The 16,870-nt window shown below is 49.1% G+C and overlaps 2 long non-coding RNA genes across 29 annotated transcripts in view; one reads left to right on the forward strand and one right to left on the reverse strand.

Annotated features, from left to right (window-relative positions):
* The window catches only part of LOC102901135, a 68,354-nt gene that overhangs the window by 46,724 nt on the left and 4,760 nt on the right, over nt 1-16,870 (forward strand). For 21 of the 24 annotated variants that reach the window (XR_006588380.1, XR_006588382.1, XR_006588367.1 and 18 more), the window contains one exon: nt 1,364-1,647. The exons of 1 other annotated variant lie outside the window; for it this stretch is intronic. This is a non-coding gene — a long non-coding RNA (uncharacterized LOC102901135). Of the gene's footprint in view, nt 57-346; nt 771-1,363; nt 1,648-16,870 lie in introns of those variants that run through there. 2 more of the 24 variants (XR_006588364.1, XR_006588370.1) reach the window with 2 other exon arrangements.
* Nucleotides 1-16,870, reverse strand: part of LOC102901790 — a 110,249-nt gene that overhangs the window by 4,315 nt on the left and 89,064 nt on the right. Inside the window, exons 16-22 of one of the 5 annotated variants that reach the window (XR_006588389.1) lie at nt 10,300-11,720; nt 9,983-10,023; nt 8,495-8,615; nt 8,056-8,115; nt 7,912-7,974; nt 7,428-7,549; nt 7,211-7,316 (exon numbers count right to left, since the gene is read on the reverse strand). This is a non-coding gene — a long non-coding RNA (uncharacterized LOC102901790). Of the gene's footprint in view, nt 1-7,210; nt 7,317-7,427; nt 7,550-7,911; nt 11,721-16,870 lie in introns of all 5 variants that reach the window. The other 4 variants (XR_006588386.1, XR_006588388.1, XR_006588385.1 and 1 more) reach the window with 4 other exon arrangements.

The raw sequence follows: 16,870 nt of genomic DNA on the forward strand, positions 1-16,870 counted from the left end.
AGAGAGACAGAGCATGAACGGGGGAGGGGCAGAGAGAGAGGGAGACACAGAATCGGAAACAGGCTCCGAGCCATCAGCCCAGAGCCTGACGCAGGGCTCGAACTCACGGACCGCGAGATCGTGACCTGGCTGAAGTTGGACGCTTAACCGACTGCGCCACCCAGGCGCCCCAGTACATCTCTTTTGACCAGGGATGTTTCCCTAGTATCCCAGGTTGTGTCTATCCTAAGATGGCCCCGTTTCCCCAGGGGAAGATACCTATGACTTGGGATGTCACCTTGATTCCTCGGGAATTTCTATACTAACCTGAGAAACCGGTTTCCCCACGTATGTTCTCTCACTTCAGAGGTCTTGAATTCTCTGGCTCCGTCTACTCTGACCCGGAATGTCTCCCTGTTTACCCTGCTGTATGTCAGCCGAACCTCGATGCCTCCTTAATAATCAGCTGTGTGAACATGTACCTGCATAGCTTTTCCCCTGCTCTTATCTGAACTCTACCCAGGAGGGTCTGCACTTGAGGATGTCTACCTAATTTCCCACGTGGCTCTTCTGACCTTTGTTGTAACCTTATTCCCTGCTATGTCCACAATCACATGGGGTGTCTTCATAATTCTCAAGATGAGTTAAGTATTTCTCAGGATGGTCCCTACATCCCCGGTCTGCCTCCCCTGACCTAGAATTTCTCTCGAAGCCCCAACATTACTCCTACTCCCCTCATGTGTCTACTTGACCGGTAATGTCTCCCTGCAACACAGATGTGTCTACTCTGACCTCGTGGATCTGCCTAATTCCCCCGGTGTGTCTATACTGATGGGATGTCTAATTCCCAAAGTGCTTCTATACTAATCTGGGATTTTGACCTGGTTGCCTAGGAGTGCCTATCTACTGAAGAATACCTACAGTTACATAAGAATCTGTTACCACTTTTACATTGTGGGTTTTTAATGTTTATTTTGTGTGCACACAGGCAGGGCGGCAGGGGTGGGGGGCGGGCAGAGAGACTCCCAAGCAGGCTCCATGCTGTCAGCACAGAGCCCAATGCCGGGCTCGATCCCATGACCCTGGGATCATGACCCAAGCTGAAATCCAGAGTCAGACGTTCAATAGGCTGAGCCACCCAGGCGCCCCGTCATGTTGTGCCTACATACGTAACTCAGAAAAAAAATTAAAACCCAATTGCACATTATAAAAAACAATGCAGATTGTCTTGTAAAAGTAAAAACAATCTCATTATAACCAATTTGATCTTTCCAGGTGGTTAAACTTGGGCAAATGGGAATCTTGGATTTGGGGTATTTTCCAGACATTTGATATTATCGTCCTGTTTCTTGTGTTAATACCCGTTATTGTGTATCTTTTCAAGAGTCTTCAGTAAACACTAATCGTGATCTCCATGCGAGCTGAAGAACCTAATGAGATTCTGGTTCATGATCTTCAATGTCCAAAGAAGAGTCACGTGATGCTAAACAGTCAGCCGCTCTCCGTTCAACAGGGAGAGTGATCGACGGGAAGGGACTGGTTTTTATGTTAATGTTTATTTTTAAGAGAGGTGCAGAGAGGAGGACAGAGGCTCTGAAGCGGGCTCCACACTGACAGCAGAGAGCCTGACACGGGGCTCAAACTCATGAACCATGAGATCATGACCTGGGCCAAAGTCAGACACAACCCACTGAGCCACCCAGGAGCCCTGGAAGGGATTTTTTTTTTTTAATGAAATGGAGGGGTGCCCAGTGGCTCAGTCGGTTAAGTGTCCAATTCTTGATTTTGGCTCAGGTCATGATCTCAGGGTTGTGGGATCGAGCCCCACATCAGGATCCACATTGAGCATGGAGCCTGCTTGGGATTCTCTCTCTCCCTTTCTCTCAAAAGTAAGATAAAATCTTAAAAGACAAATGAAACCGAGGGGTGCCTGGGTGGCTCAGTAGGTTGAGTGTCCAACCGGCTCAGGTCTCGACCTTGCAGTCGACGAGTCTGAGCCCCGCTGGGGGCCTCTGTGCTGACAGCTTGGAGCCCGGAGCCTGCTTCGGATTCTGTGTCTCCCTCTCTCTCTGCCCCTCCCCTGCTCATGCTCCATCTCTGTCTCAAAAATAAAATAAACATTAAAAAAAATAAAACAAATGGAGACCACAGGTTGGGTATGCCCCCATACCAGACTCATAGTCACCTAACCAGATTTTAAAACTGTCCTGATTCCAAAAATGCTAATAACTCCAATTTTAAACAACACTTGAGCTTTCTTCGAGTCAGCATGACTTTACAGATTCCCAGCTAATCAGCTATATTCAAGTAAGCTGATGCACTGAAAAGCCATGTCAGTCCCCAACTCCAGTCACAATGGAAAGTGTTGGACTTGCACATTCCTGCTTTACAGACGGGCCTGTGACAGCTGAGAGCCGCTTCGTAGCCACTTGCCGTTTGAATGTGTCCCCATTTCCAAAATGCTGGTTTCTCAGTAAAATACTCAGCTCAAGTAAAGCGCTCTGGATTTTAGTTTTCTAGTAGACTCACCTACAGAACTCAACATCCCAGGTGGGTGCAGATACACCAGATGAAGCAGGGGGGTGAGAAGGCATCCTACAGTAGGGGGACACCCTGGAGACCTAGGCAGACATCCCAGGCAAGAAGTGACAAACCTGGGGAATAAGGCATCGAAGGTCAAAGTAGGTAGAGCCAGGGAGCTAGGGAGAAGACTCAGGTCAACGTAGACAAAACGGGGAATTAGGGAGACATCCCAAGTCAGGTTGACAAGACCTCGCCGGTCAGAGTAGACCCAGCTGGGAAACGAGACATCCCAGGTCAGCAGAGAAACTCACGGGGACTAAGGGAGACCTCCCGCGACAATGTAGACATTCGTTGGGAACCAGGGAGACAGGCCAATTCAGTGTAGACTCAGGAGACCTCTCTGGTCAGACTACACACACCCAAAAAAGCCCTCCCAGGTCAGTGTAGACACACCTGGGGTTTTAGGGAGACCTATGAGGTCAGTAGAGGCATATGGGGAAATAAAGATAGATGCCAGGTAAGAGCAGACACATTTTGTGAATTAGGGAGAAAATCTGGCTCAGGATGGTTACAGCTGGGAGTCAGGGTGACCTCCCTGGTTGACATTTCAGGGGAACAGAGAAGACGTTCCTTGTCAGCGAAGACACACTTGGAAAACAAGACCACACAGATCAGCACTGACACACCAGCGTAATTGGGTGGACAGACACACCCGAGGCATTAGTGAAAAGTCCCGGTTCAGGGTAAACACACCTGGAGAATTAGACCTCTCAGGTCAGTGTAGACATACCTGGGATATCAATGGGATATTCTAGGTCAGAACAGATACAAATAGGGAATTAAACATCCCAGATGAGTGTTGACACGCCAGAGTAGAGAGACAACCAGATCAGGGGATAAATAGGGAGTCGTTCCAGGTCACTGAAGATGTACCTGAAAACTAGAGTGACATCCCAAGCCAGGACAGACACACTTTGGGTATTAAGGAAACATCTCAAGTCCGTTTAGGCAAACCTGAGGAACTGGGGAGCTGTCCAAGGTTGCTACAGAAACACACGGGAACAAGAGATAATCGAGTCTAGGACACACCTGGTGACGGAGACAATCCCAGGCCAAAGGAGAAGTACCTTGTGGATTAGGGAGACATTCCAAGTCGGTGTAGACCTGCCTGGGGAACTTGGGAGACATAAGTTCACGTAGACAAACCTGGGGGATTAGGGAGGAGCCCAGTTAAGTGTAGATCCACCTAGGAAATAGATATCCTGGGTCAGAGTAGACATTCCTGGGGAATTAGAGAAATGCCCCAGGCCAGGGTAGACATACCTGAGGAATTTGGGATACATCCCAGATCCGGGTGGATGCTTGAATTAGGGGACATCCCAGATTACGGTAGAGACACTTGGTGGTAAGACATCCAAGATAAGAGAAGGCAAACACACAGACAGAGATACCTCCGAGTCAGAGAAGAGCCCCCTGGGAAATGACACGTCAGTGTAGATGCACCTGAGGAATTATGGAAATATGCCAGCTCAAAGTTAATGCCACTGGGAAATCAGGCAGTGTACCAGGTAATCGTAGACCTCTGAAGAAATCGGTATACTTCCAAAATCAGTGTAGACATGACTAGGGAACTGGAGGTCATCTAAGGCTAGTGGAGACCCAGCTGGAAAGTCAGTATAGACACACCTGGGTTAGTAAGGAGGCTGCCGAGTTCAAAGACGACCTACCCGGGAAATAGACATCCCATACGAGAGAAAAGACCTCCCAAGTGAGGAATTAGGCATCACCGTTCAGAGAAGACGCTCCCGGAGAGGCAGTAAAGTCCCAGTAGAACAGTCACACCTGGTGAGGTGGGGACGCACCTCAGGTCAGCTTAGAGTCACTGGTGACGTCGGTGTACATCCCAGGTCAGTGATGACACAACCGGGGCACTGCCGAGAGGAGAGCAACTCAGGCAAGTCGGTCTTGGAAAATAAGGGCGTCGGCGCAGGTGTGGGCAGACCCATCTGGACAATCAGGAGGCCTCCCCGCAAGAGAAGCAGCCGAGCACTGAGAGAGGCCCTGCTGGGCACGCTGGGGAACGGAGGAGAACCCCAGTCCGGGGCAGACACGGCTGGGCATCACGCGGACATCCTCTTCAGGAATCAGACACATCCCAGTGTAGACACACTTGGGGAACTGCCGTACCGAGGCAGGGACATCCGTAGATAGTTGAGGGAACTTTAGACATAAACTTCCCTCAATTAGGGAGACATCACTGATTAGCGCAGATTCTCTTGGGGAACGAGGGGGATATTCTAGCCCGATTCAACACAGGGAAAAATTCAGACTTCTAGGTCAGAGTAGACCCATGGAGAATTAGGGAGAAGGGAGACATGCTACGTAGAAGAACACAATTGGAAATTAACGAGACTTCGCAAGGCAGTAGAGACACATCTGGGAAACCGGTCACAAACCAGGAGTTAGAGCCTCCGTCAGAGTGGACACACCTGTGCATGTGAGGTGCCGTCCTAGGTGAAAGCAAGCACACGCGAAGAATTAGAAGGTAATCCCGTTAAGGATACAGACACAAGTGATCACGGATACACCCAGGCGAGGGCAGAAACACCTGGGGGTTAGGGAGTCATCCTGGGCTAGGGGAGACACCCCTGGGGTATCAGAGATACATCCCAGGTTAGGACGGACAAACATGGAGAAAAAGACCACCCAGGGCATATGCCACGAAGACCGCTGGTGAGATAATGGGTCAGAGAAGACACAGGAAAGTATAAAGACAGCCCAGGTCAGTGGAGGCACACCTACGGACTTCTGGCTACGCACCAGGTCAGGATATACACTCCTTGGGAACAGCTAGATATGCCAAGTCACAAAAGACCCGCAGTAGGAATTAGAGACCTCCCAGGTCAGTGTAGACCAACGTGGGGAAACAGTATTTCAAGGTCAGCGGAGATCTACTTTGGAAATCAAGGAGACAACCCAGGTCACAACAGACACACCAGTGGATTTAAGGAGACCTATCTGGACAGAGAAGACACACCAGAGGAGACAGGAAGAAATCCAAGGTCAGTGCAGACTCTCGTGAGGGATGAGGGTCATACTCCAGGTCAGCGCGGACCTACCTGGAGATTTAAAAAGACATCCAAGGTCTGAGTAGAGACATACGGGAAAGTATGCAGACCTGCCAGGTAAGAAGAGACCTCATTTCTCAGTGTGACATACCATGGAGTCAGGGAACCATCAGTAGGTCAGAGTAGATGCACTAGTGTAATTAAGGAGACCGCCAATGTCAAGATCAACAGAACTGGGGAACAGGGAGACATCACAGAGCAGAAACGCCAGTGACATCCTAGGTCACAGTAGTCACATCTGTGGTCTTAGACATGTTCCAGGTCAGTGTTGACAACGCTGGGAAAGTAGGGAGACCTCCCAGGACGGTGTGGCCTGACCTGGGGAAAGGAAGACACTAAGCTCTGCAGACACAACCGGGACCCAGGAAGACCACACAGGTCCGAGGCACAGAGCTGGGAAGCTAAGGACACCTCCAAGGTCACTGTAGACACTCCTGGGAATTTATAGAGACCTCCCAGGTCTGTGTGCACAGACCCGGAGGATTAAGCAGATAAGTAAGATCAGGGAAGACCCATTCTGGAATTAGCAATATGCCCCAGGACATGGAAGATGCATCTGGGAAATTAATATGAATTCTAAGTGTAGTCTCACAGGCAGAATTTGTGAAATATTCCAGTTCAGAGTAGACATACCTGGGGAATTAGGAGAATCCCAAACCATGCTACACAGACAGGGCTATGGGACACCTAATGACAGTGCTGACACACCTGGGGAGACAGCCCAGGTAGTGTGGACACAAGTAAGGAATTAGGAGGATGTGCCAGGTCAGAGTAAACACATCTGATGTGTGTGGAGTCATCCCGGGTTTGAGACGGACACCTGTGCAATTAGGAAGCTATCCCGGGTCCGTGCAGACACACTTGTGTCAGGGATCCCTGCCGTGTCAGTGCATACAGAGCTGTGGAAATAAGACGACAGCCCATGTCAGTGTCGTAGCCTGAGAAGGAGGGGGAGATCGCAGTTTTGTGTAGACATTCTCGGTTAACCAGGGACACATCCCAGGTTAGAATGACCCTTGTGGGAGGTAAGGAAGTACCCGTGTCAGGACAGACACCTGGGGTATTAGCGAAACATCCAAAGACCATGTAAGCACACTTGGGATATGCTGGAGACGTCAAGGTCAGAGTAGACACCCATGGGGAATTAGAGGGTAGTCCTAGTGAAGACATGCCTGCTGTATTAGGGAGACATCCCAGGCAGCGTAGACACTCAGGGGGACTTAAGGAGATAACCCATTCCAGTTCAGATACTCTGGCACTATTAGACACTTATCCCAAGTCAGTGTAGACACACACGAGGATCTGGAGAGACCTCACTGGTCAGGACAGACACTACTGCAGACTCAGAAAGGCGAACTGTCACAGAGTCAACACCTCTGAGAATTAGATCTATCCCCCACCAGTTTAGACACACCTGAAATCAGGGAGATATTTCAGAAAATCCAAGGGGATAGGGAGGCACGTGAGGTTTGAGTAGACACGCTGCTAGAATTAAGGAGCTAGCTCTCGAGAAAACATACCCAGACGATTAGGGAGACGTCCCAAAGTGGTGTAGACAACCGAGTCAAGTATAGACACACCTGGGGAGCTAGCAGGATAGCCAGGTCAGAGTAGACGCTCTTGAAAAGTAGACCTTCCAGGCCAGGATGGACATACTTGGGATATTAGAGATCAGGGTAGACACATCTTTACAGAGAGAGGGGGAAAAAAAAAAGGTTAAAGCAAAAACACCTGGGGTTCTCCATAGATACACCAGGTCAGAGAAGGCACACAAGACCCTAGTCAGTGTTGACTCACCTGAGAAATCAGTGAATCATCTGAAGTCAGTGTAAACATGCCTAGGGAAATACGGAAACCCCCAACTCAGGATAAAAGCACGTGTGGATCTATGAAGATACACCATGTCAGAGCAGACACACCTATGGGCAGTGTAGACACATCTGGGAATAAGACACCTTTAGTCATAACTGACACACCTGGGGATTGAGAGCAATATCCCAGGCCTGTATAGACACACGTGGGGAATTAGGGAGACATCCCAAGTCAAGGCAGGCACTCTTAGGGAATTAGACTAGATCAGGGGAATGTGAGCCACACCCACACCGGAGGAGACGCATCTGGGGAACGAGGTAGATGCCCCACATTAGAGGAGACACAGCTGGGGAGATATGGACACAACCCAGATCAGTGTACACACTCCAGGGGGAATTAAGAGATATCGTATGTCACAGGAGACTCACTGGAGAACTAGGGAGACATCCAAGGTCAGAGTTAGACGCACCTGGAGAGTCAGGGTTGCAACCTTGGGAGCTTCCCAGGTGAAATCTGAGACCAGCATTCCTACCTGGAGGGCAGAGAGAGACCAAGAAAGAGGCAGATCATTCCAGGTTGGTAGGTGGCGGGTTTAATAAGCAAGAGAACTTACATTCAAGACTTGTCTTGGGTAGATGCTGACGGGTAGATCTCTTCACCCACTCGCCAAACCCTGAAAGTTTAAATAGAGACCTTAACTGGGTTCAGTCACATATTACCATCTAGATGGTCTCAACACCACATCACAATCGAAGGCTATGTCCTTGGGGCAGCTTCTGAGAACAAAGCAGAGAAGGCGAGCAGAAGGTACATGCTAATGAGTGGGGGTGGGGAGGGTGACGAGTCTCCAGTTGCCTGGTGTAGCTCATGCATCAGCTGGTGGTCACATCCTCTTGGTGACCAGCTCCAACATTCTGGGTCAGAGTAAACACATTTTAGGGAAAAGAGACATCTCGTGTCAGTGTAGAAAACTGGCAATTAGAAAGTCATGCCAGGTCAGGGAAGATGCACCTAGTAATTTGGGGAGACATACAAGGTCAGAGTCAACATACCTGGGGAACGAGGAAGATTCCCAAGTCCGAGGAAACCAAACCGGGAACTAGATTCCAGGTCAGAACAGACACATGGGGTTCATCATGGAGACATAGCTGGTCAGGGTAGGCAACCTGAGATCTTAGGCAGATATCAAGGGACATCTTAGGTCAATATAGATATTCTTGGAGAATTTAGAAGTCATCCAAGTTCAGTGTAGTCACAACTTGGGAATTAAGGAAACATTTCTGGTCAGTATAGATATTCCAAAGGATTTAGAGAGACTTTTCAGGTAAAACAGAAATACCTGAGGGAACTGTAGACTTACTAGTTCAGTGTAGACACACCTGGGGAATGAAGATGATATCAAAGGTCAATACAAACACCCCTTGGACAATGAGAAGCTATCCCAGACACACCTGGGAAATGAGGGAGATACCCAGGTAATTAGAAATACCCGGAAATTTAGAGTGACAGCTAACATTAAAGTAGACACAAACAGGGAATTAGGGAGACATCCCAGGTCAGGTAGGAAATACTAGGGAATTAGGGAGACGTCCAAGATCAAAGTGGAAATGAAGGAATTAGACATCCTTGATAAGAGCAGATTAACCTGGGGGATTAGGGAAACATTGCAGGTCAGTGTAGACACTCCTGGGGGATTTGGGAAATCTCCCAAGTCAGTGTAAGCACAACTGAGGAATTAAGAGAAACACCCCAGGTAATAGCAGACACACCTGGGGTTCTAGGGAGTCATTCTCATTCTGTATAGAAATTCCTGTGAAATTAGGCAGACATCCTATGATAAGGTAAACTCCTGAATAACTAGAGATGTATTGCAGGTCAGTGTAGGCACATTTGTGGAATTAGGGAGACTTCCCAGGTCAGGTCAGTGCACACAAACCTGGGGAATTAGGGAGACATTCCACATCACAGTAGACACGTGTGCAAATTTGGGAGACATCACTGGGCAGGGTAAACACACGGGAAAGAAGGGATACGAGCCAATTCAGAGTGATCAAACCTGAGGAATTAGAGAGACACCCTTCATCAGTGTGGACAGGCCCAGGGAATTGAGCAGACAACCAAACTGTGTGGACACACGTGGGGAAAGAGAGAAACAGCCTAGGTCAGTGTAGATACAACTGGAGAATTATGCAATTATCCATGGTAAGAGTTGACACGTCTGGGTAATCAGGTAGACATCCGTGTTTGGGTAGGCACACCTGGGCAAAATTAGGGAGCTATCTGAGGTCAAAGACAAAGTTAAGGAACAGCTTGACATCTCCCATCATGGTAGACACATAAGGAGAATTATGGAGACATCCCGGGTCACGGATACACACATGAGAAATTAGGGAAACACCACTGGTTAGAACTCACACCCTGGGAACTAGGGAGACATCCCAGGTCACGGTAGACACAATTTGGGATTTACACCAACATCCCAGATCAGTGGAGACACACCTGGGTTATTAGACTGGCCTCTCGGGTCTGAGTAGACTTACCTGAGTAGTCACAGAGGCATCCAAAGCCAGGGTATACAATCCTGTGAAATTCGAGATGTGTCACAGGTCAGTGTAAACACACAGGCAGTTAGGAAGGCATCTAGTTCATTGCAGACAAAACCGAAGAATTAGGTAAATAACCCTTGTCAGAGTAGACACACAGGAGAATTAAGGAGATATCCCGAGTCCTTGTTGACACATCTATGGAATTGGGCATCCCAAGTCAGGACACACACCTTGGGATTTAACAGAACATCCCAAGACCTGTTTACACGCAGGAGGAATTAGGGAGACATCTCAGGCTATTGTGGACCCACCTAAGAAATGAGGGAGACATCCTCAGAGTTGACACAGCTGGGCAATGAGGGAGACATCCCTGGTCAGTGTGGACACCGTGAATTGGGGAGACATCCAGCTTTAAGGCAGATACACGCTGGAGTAAGAGACATTCCAGATTGGAGTAGACACACCTACAGAATCAGGGAGGCAGAGAGGACACACCTGTAGTTCTAGGGACGTCACATACAATGTGTGCACCAGTGCGGAACCACGGAAGCCTTCTAGGGGAGTGTAGAAACACCTGTGGAATTTGAGAGACATCCTGGTCACAGTAAACACACCTGGGAAATCAGGGAGACATTCCTGGCCAGTGTTGACACAGTTATGGAACTAGATTTCCAAGGTCAGTGCCGACACAACTCAGGAATTACGGAGGTATCTCCAGTTAGGGTAGACAAATCTGAGGAAATGAGGATATGTCCCGGGTCAGGATAGCACAACTAGGTAATGAGAAAGAAATCAGAAAGCAGTGTGCACATAATAAAGGTAAGAGAGCCGTGAGGGGTCACGGCACACCTGGAGATGTCGGTTACACACCAGGTCAGGTCAGACATCCACTGGAAGTAGGGACAGAGTAGCCAGAACGGGGGTCTTAATGAGCTGTCCCAACTCAAGGGGGACAAAACTGAGTAATATGAGAAAGATCCCAGAACACAGTATACAAAGCTGGGGTATTAGGAACGCGTCCCTGGTCAGTGGAGACACATCTCGACAGCTAGAAACATGTCCCGGGTCAGTGTGTAAAAATGGGGAATTAGGGAGAAAACCCATGCCACAGTAGACACGTTTGCTAATTAAGGAAACAACTCAGGTCAGTGTAGACACCTGGAATATTATGGGGGCTTCCAAGGTCAGGGACACACACCTAGAGAACTAGGAAGACATCAGGTCAAAGTAGACACACTGGGGAATTAGGCGGCCATAGCAGGTCAGGATAGGCAAACCAGAGAGCTAGGAAAACATTCGGGAAGAGTGTACACATACAGGGAGTTACTGAAACATCCCCAACATCCCCAGTGAGCACAGACACACCTGGGGATTAGACAACCCATATCGGAGCAATAGAGACACATCACAGCAGGGTGGACTGATCAGGGACTAATTAGGGAGCCATCCCGAGTACAGGTGGATCCACACGGGAGGATGGGGTGACAGCCTAGGCGAGGGGAGACATGCCTGCGTATTACGGAGCGCAACCTGTTCAGAGCAGACACCTCTAGGGAATTAGGGGGTATCACTGGTTAGTTTAGACAAAGTGGGGAATTAGTAAGGCAGTCCAAATCAGGAAAGAAACCTTTGGGGCATTACAGCAACATACCAGTTCAGTATAGCAACTCCTGGGAACGAGGGAGATCTGCAAGGCCAGTGTAGACGGACCCATGGAATTAGAGAGACATCCCTGGTCATGAAGGAGGGGAAAATCCAAAAGCAGAGTAAACACACCCAGAAGTTAGGAAGATATCCCAGGCCAGTGTAGACACACTTGTTTGGATTCTTCCTGCACTGCTGCCTGCACATACAGGGTTTAACCACCCCCCCCCCCCCCGAAGGCTGCCCTTGCTCGGGGAAACATCCGGAACTTTATAATGGCTGGGAGATCTAATCTCGAAACACTGAAATGCATAAGCTTGGGGGAGACAAATCCCATAAGCTTCCTCTTCACCTCCTGGATTCGTGGCACTAACTCATCACAATATGTATGGTTGTCATGGTAACAGGTGTCGGGGACAAAAATCCTGAAAAGCTTGGAGAAGATCATTTTTTAAGTTTGGACTCTTAGCTGCAAGACTTCAACCTGATTCTTGCTGACTTCAGAAAACAGGGCTCTTTGTTACTCTTCTTTCACTGTGTGCTTGAAAAGGCCGAGTACTGACAGCAAACACAGCTGCGGTGGTCGGGGCTCAGTAGCATCACGACGACCCCAGGCCCTGCCTCCTCCTTAATGTTTATTCATTTTTGAGAGAGCGCCAGTGGGGGAGGGGCAGAGAGAGGGGCAGAGGACCCGAAGCGGACTCTTCGCGGACAGCAGCGAGCCCAACGTGGGGCTTGAACTCACGAACCGCAAGATCACGACCTCAGCCGAAGTCGGACGCCCAGCCGACTGAGCCCCCCAGGTGCCCCGTCTACCTCCGTCACTGCAGCCGGTGTCCGGCCTCACGAGCGTCACCGAGGCCCAGACTCAGATCATCCCCGGGAGTAGCAGGCCCAGACCTTAACAGGCCGTCGCCAGCCACCTCGTGCTAAATACCACAAAGACCAAGTACTGAAGGAGAAGTCTGGCCACGTCTGGGGGGTGCCGTGAAGGCGTCAGGACCTAAAGATTAAACAGCCGAACCACAGGGCGACGCAGGTAGAGGGACCGCGCACGCGTGGGGTCTGGCTCTGAAGAACCGATCCCGGGTCGAGGCAGGGAGTGTGTGTGACCAGCCTGGGGCATCTTGAGGTTTCATAAGGCAAGGCCTCCACGAAGGGTCAGGGAACCTGTGTCAGCAGGACGCAGGAGCCGCACGATGGATCCTGCTGGGCAGGGGTGAGTTCATTCAAACATCAAAAAGAACAACGGCTGTCGTAACGGATCAAAAGTCATTGGGCATATAAAAATCCCAGCCTAAAAATCAGGAGTGACTGCAAATTACTGTTTACCTATTACTATTTACAGAGACAAAAGGACCCTGTGAGAATACTGTGGACAGCTGCACACTAACACATAGATGCCCGACGTGAAGTGCACACGTTTCTAGAACACACAAACCACCACAACTGACTCAAGAGGAAACAGAAAATCTGATGAGACCTATGACAAAGAGAGTGAATCAGTAATGAAAAATCTCAGGGGGCGCCTGGGTGGCTCGGTCGGTTGAGGCAACTTCGAGGTGTCCAACTTCAGCTCAGGTCACGATCTCGCGGTCAGTGGGTTCAAGGCCCGCGTCGGGCTCTGTGCTGACAGCTCGGAGCCTGGAGCCTGCTTCGGATTCTGTGTCTCCCTCTCTCTCTCCCTCCCTCCCTTTCTGTCTCTCTCAAAAATAAACAAAATTTAAAAAAGAAAAAGAATAGAAAAAGCTCTGAAAAGAGAGAAGCCCAGGACCAGCTGGCTCCATGGGGGGGGGGGGGGGACATGCCACATCTTAAAAGCCAGCGCGGTGCCCACTGACCTGCTTCGCAGATGACCCAGCAGCTTCCGCCAGCTTTTGCCACACAAGTACTTGCACGTCTGACTCCAGCTGCCTGAGTCCCTCCCCCTGCCCCTGCCCCTCCCCCCTGCCCCCCTGCCCCCAGGGGCCCCGCCCAACCAAAGCCCCAGGACCAGCACGAGACGCCATCACAGGCTCCGTGACTGAGTGAAGGGGCACGACCCCCTCCTAGAGCCCGTGGCTGGTGGCCGCCACCGTGTGCGTGCTCAGCACCAGCGTCTGCACCTGCGCCCACCAGCCTGACGCCCTTCACGGCTCCACCGTGGTGCGCGTGTCCAGGGGCAGACCATGCGGCCGCGGAAGGGCACACTGACGGCCGGGGCCCCTGCAGCCACCAGCGTGCCCACGGTAATTCCTGGACCTGCTGTGCACTTTGGTCCCCCCCCCCCGCCCCACCGCGCCCAGCGACTCTGGGCATCTTTGCGACTGCTTCCCGCCGCTGCGCACACCCTTCCAGCCGTGCCTGCAGCCGAGTGTGCACAGACCCCTGGCCCCAGCGGTCGCTCCTGTCGGCCCTGGAGGCTCCACTGGGGACTTAGCAGCCCTCGCGGCATCTGTGGCCCCGGGACAACACTCACCAAGGACCACGCAGTCGTGAGCGCTGTGGGCCCCAGCGACATCAACAAATGAGTCACCAGACCATCCTGGAGTCGGTGCCACCACACACTTCCGTACCAGGCACCCTGCCCCCCTAGGCCCAGGGTCACGGCACAACCTCCTGGCCATCAGCTCTGGACCTCACCGCCCCAAAACCATCTGCCAGGGAAGGTCTTTCCTCCCTGAAGTCCGTCCACGAAGTCTACCACGGTGACTGCTGCTTCAAATGCACACACACCACGTAAGGCTACACGGATCAGGAGGAATCGGGAAATGTGGCTTCTCCAAAGGAATGCGTTTAAACCTTCAGTAACTTGCCCTTAAGAAACAGACCCAGAAGCTGCCTGACAATTCAGAGTAGCTGTTCTAAAGATGCTCAGAGAGCTACAAGTGAATACAAATAATTTAATGAAATCTGGAAAACGGTACAAGGTCACAAGAAGGTGGTCAAAAAAGAAACAGAAAACATAAAAAAAGAACAATTTGCAACCATGTGGATGGAACGAGAGGGTATTATGCTAAGCGAAATTAGTCTGAGGAAGACAAATACCTTATGACTTCACTCTTAGGAGGACTTTAAGATACAAGACAGATGAACATAAGGGAAGGGAAAGAAAAATAATATATAAACAGGGAGGGGGACAAAACAGAAGAGACTCTTAAATATGGAGAACAAACTGAGGGTTACTGGAGGGGTGGTGGGAGGGGGCATGGGCTACATGGGCAAAGGGCACTAAGGAATCTACTCCTGAAATCACTGTCGCACTATATGCTAACTTGGGTGTAAATTTAAAAGATAAATTATATATATAAAAAAAGAACCAAACAAATCTTGGAGCTGAAGATTTCAATGACTGGTGTGAAGAATTTGAGAGAAGCTTCAGAATCATCTAGACCGAGCAGAAGAAAATTCAGTGAGCTCAGAAACAGGACACTTTTCTCAGCAACACTGTCCTTCAGAAATAAAGGCCAGACGGGCTTTGCCATGCAAACGACAGCTTCAGGACTGCATCAACACCAGGCCTGCCTACGAGACCTGCTGAAGGACGCCTGTCACATGGGACAAAAGGACGCTAACCGGCGACGTGAGAAATGTGAAAATTAACAGCACGCTGGTAAAGGCAAGTACACAGTCAAGTTCAGAAAACTCTAGAAATAAATACAGTGTGGCACTGTGTGCTAACCACTGGGGTATAAAGGTTGAAGGACAGAAGTGTTATAAACAGTTACAGCTACAATAATATCTTAACAGATCCACAATATAAAAAGATTAAAAACTGTGACATCAGGGGCTCTTGGAGGGGGGGAGGGGCTCAGTCGGTTAGGCGTCCGGCTCTTGATTTCAGCTCAGATCGTGATCTCACAGTTCATGAGTTCGATCCCCGCGTTGGGCTCTGTGCTGACAGTGTGGAGCCTGCTTGGGATTCTCTGTCTCCCTTTCTCTGCCTTTCCCCACCTCACATTCTCTCTCTCTCTCTCTCAAAAATAAATATTTAAAAAAAAAAAAGGTCTGAAGACAGATGCTGGTAATAACAATATGAATGTACTTAATATCACTGAATTGTACACTTAAAATTATTAAGACGGTAAATTTTACAGTATGTGTATTTTACCACAATAAAAAAATCAATGATTTTTTAAAAAGCTTTGCATAACATCATACTCAATATCATATTCAATGCTTAAAGATGAAACTCTTAGAGTTCAGGAACAGGACAAGGATGCCTGCTTATGCCACTTCTATTCAACATTCTGGTATTGCTAATCAGAAAAAAAAATAGAGAAGAAAAAGAAATAAAACATACACATTGGAAACGAAGAAGAAAAGTCTCTCCTACTTGCAGAGGACTTGATCTTGTATCCGGAAAACCCTAAAGAATCCACACACACACACACACACACACACACACACACACACACACACTGCCAGGGTCAGTGAAAGAATTTAGTACTCACAGGACACAAGACCAAACCACCACCATCAGCTGCACATTCACACACTAGTCAGAAGTTATTTAAAAATTAGGGTGCCTGGGGGCTCCTTCAGCTGGGCATCCGACTTTGGCTCAGCTCGTGATCTCACAATTTGTGGGTTCAAGCTCCCCATCGGGCTCTCTGCTGTCAGCGCAGAACCCACTTTGGATCCTCTGTTTCCCTCTCTCTGTGCCCCTCCCCCATTCTTATATGCTCTCTCTCTCTCAAAAATAAATATTTAAAAAATTAAGAAAATTATTCCATTTACTATTGCATCAAAATGATAAAACCCATGGGAATAAATTTCATCAAGGAGGTGTAAGATTTGAATGCTGAAAATGCAAAACAGCTGAAAGAAATTTCAAAAGACCTAAATAAATGGAAATACATCCTGTGTGCACTGAAGATTTAATATTAAGTCAAAACTATCCAAAGCAATCTACAGATTCAATGCATTGTCTGCTAACGTCCCAAAGGCCTTTTTTTTTGGCAAAAATGGGAAACCAGACCCTAAAATGCACACAGCATTGTAAGTTATCCCAAATAGCTAAGACAATCTTGAAAAATAACCAAGTTGGAGGACTGACATTTCCCTGCTTCGAAGCTTCTACAGAGCCGTGGTAATCAAAAAAAGTGCACAATCAGCACAATGATGGACAAATGGGATGAGAGTCCAGAAAGAAACCCGTATCATCAGGGGTCAGGAGGTTTTTGACAAAGATTCCAAGTCCGTTCTATGGGAAAACAACAATCCCTTTAACAAATGGTGCGGGGACAACTGGATAAC

This window comes from Felis catus, chromosome D3, assembly GCF_018350175.1.
Source record: "Felis catus isolate Fca126 chromosome D3, F.catus_Fca126_mat1.0, whole genome shotgun sequence".
NCBI lineage: Eukaryota > Metazoa > Chordata > Mammalia > Carnivora > Felidae > Felis > Felis catus.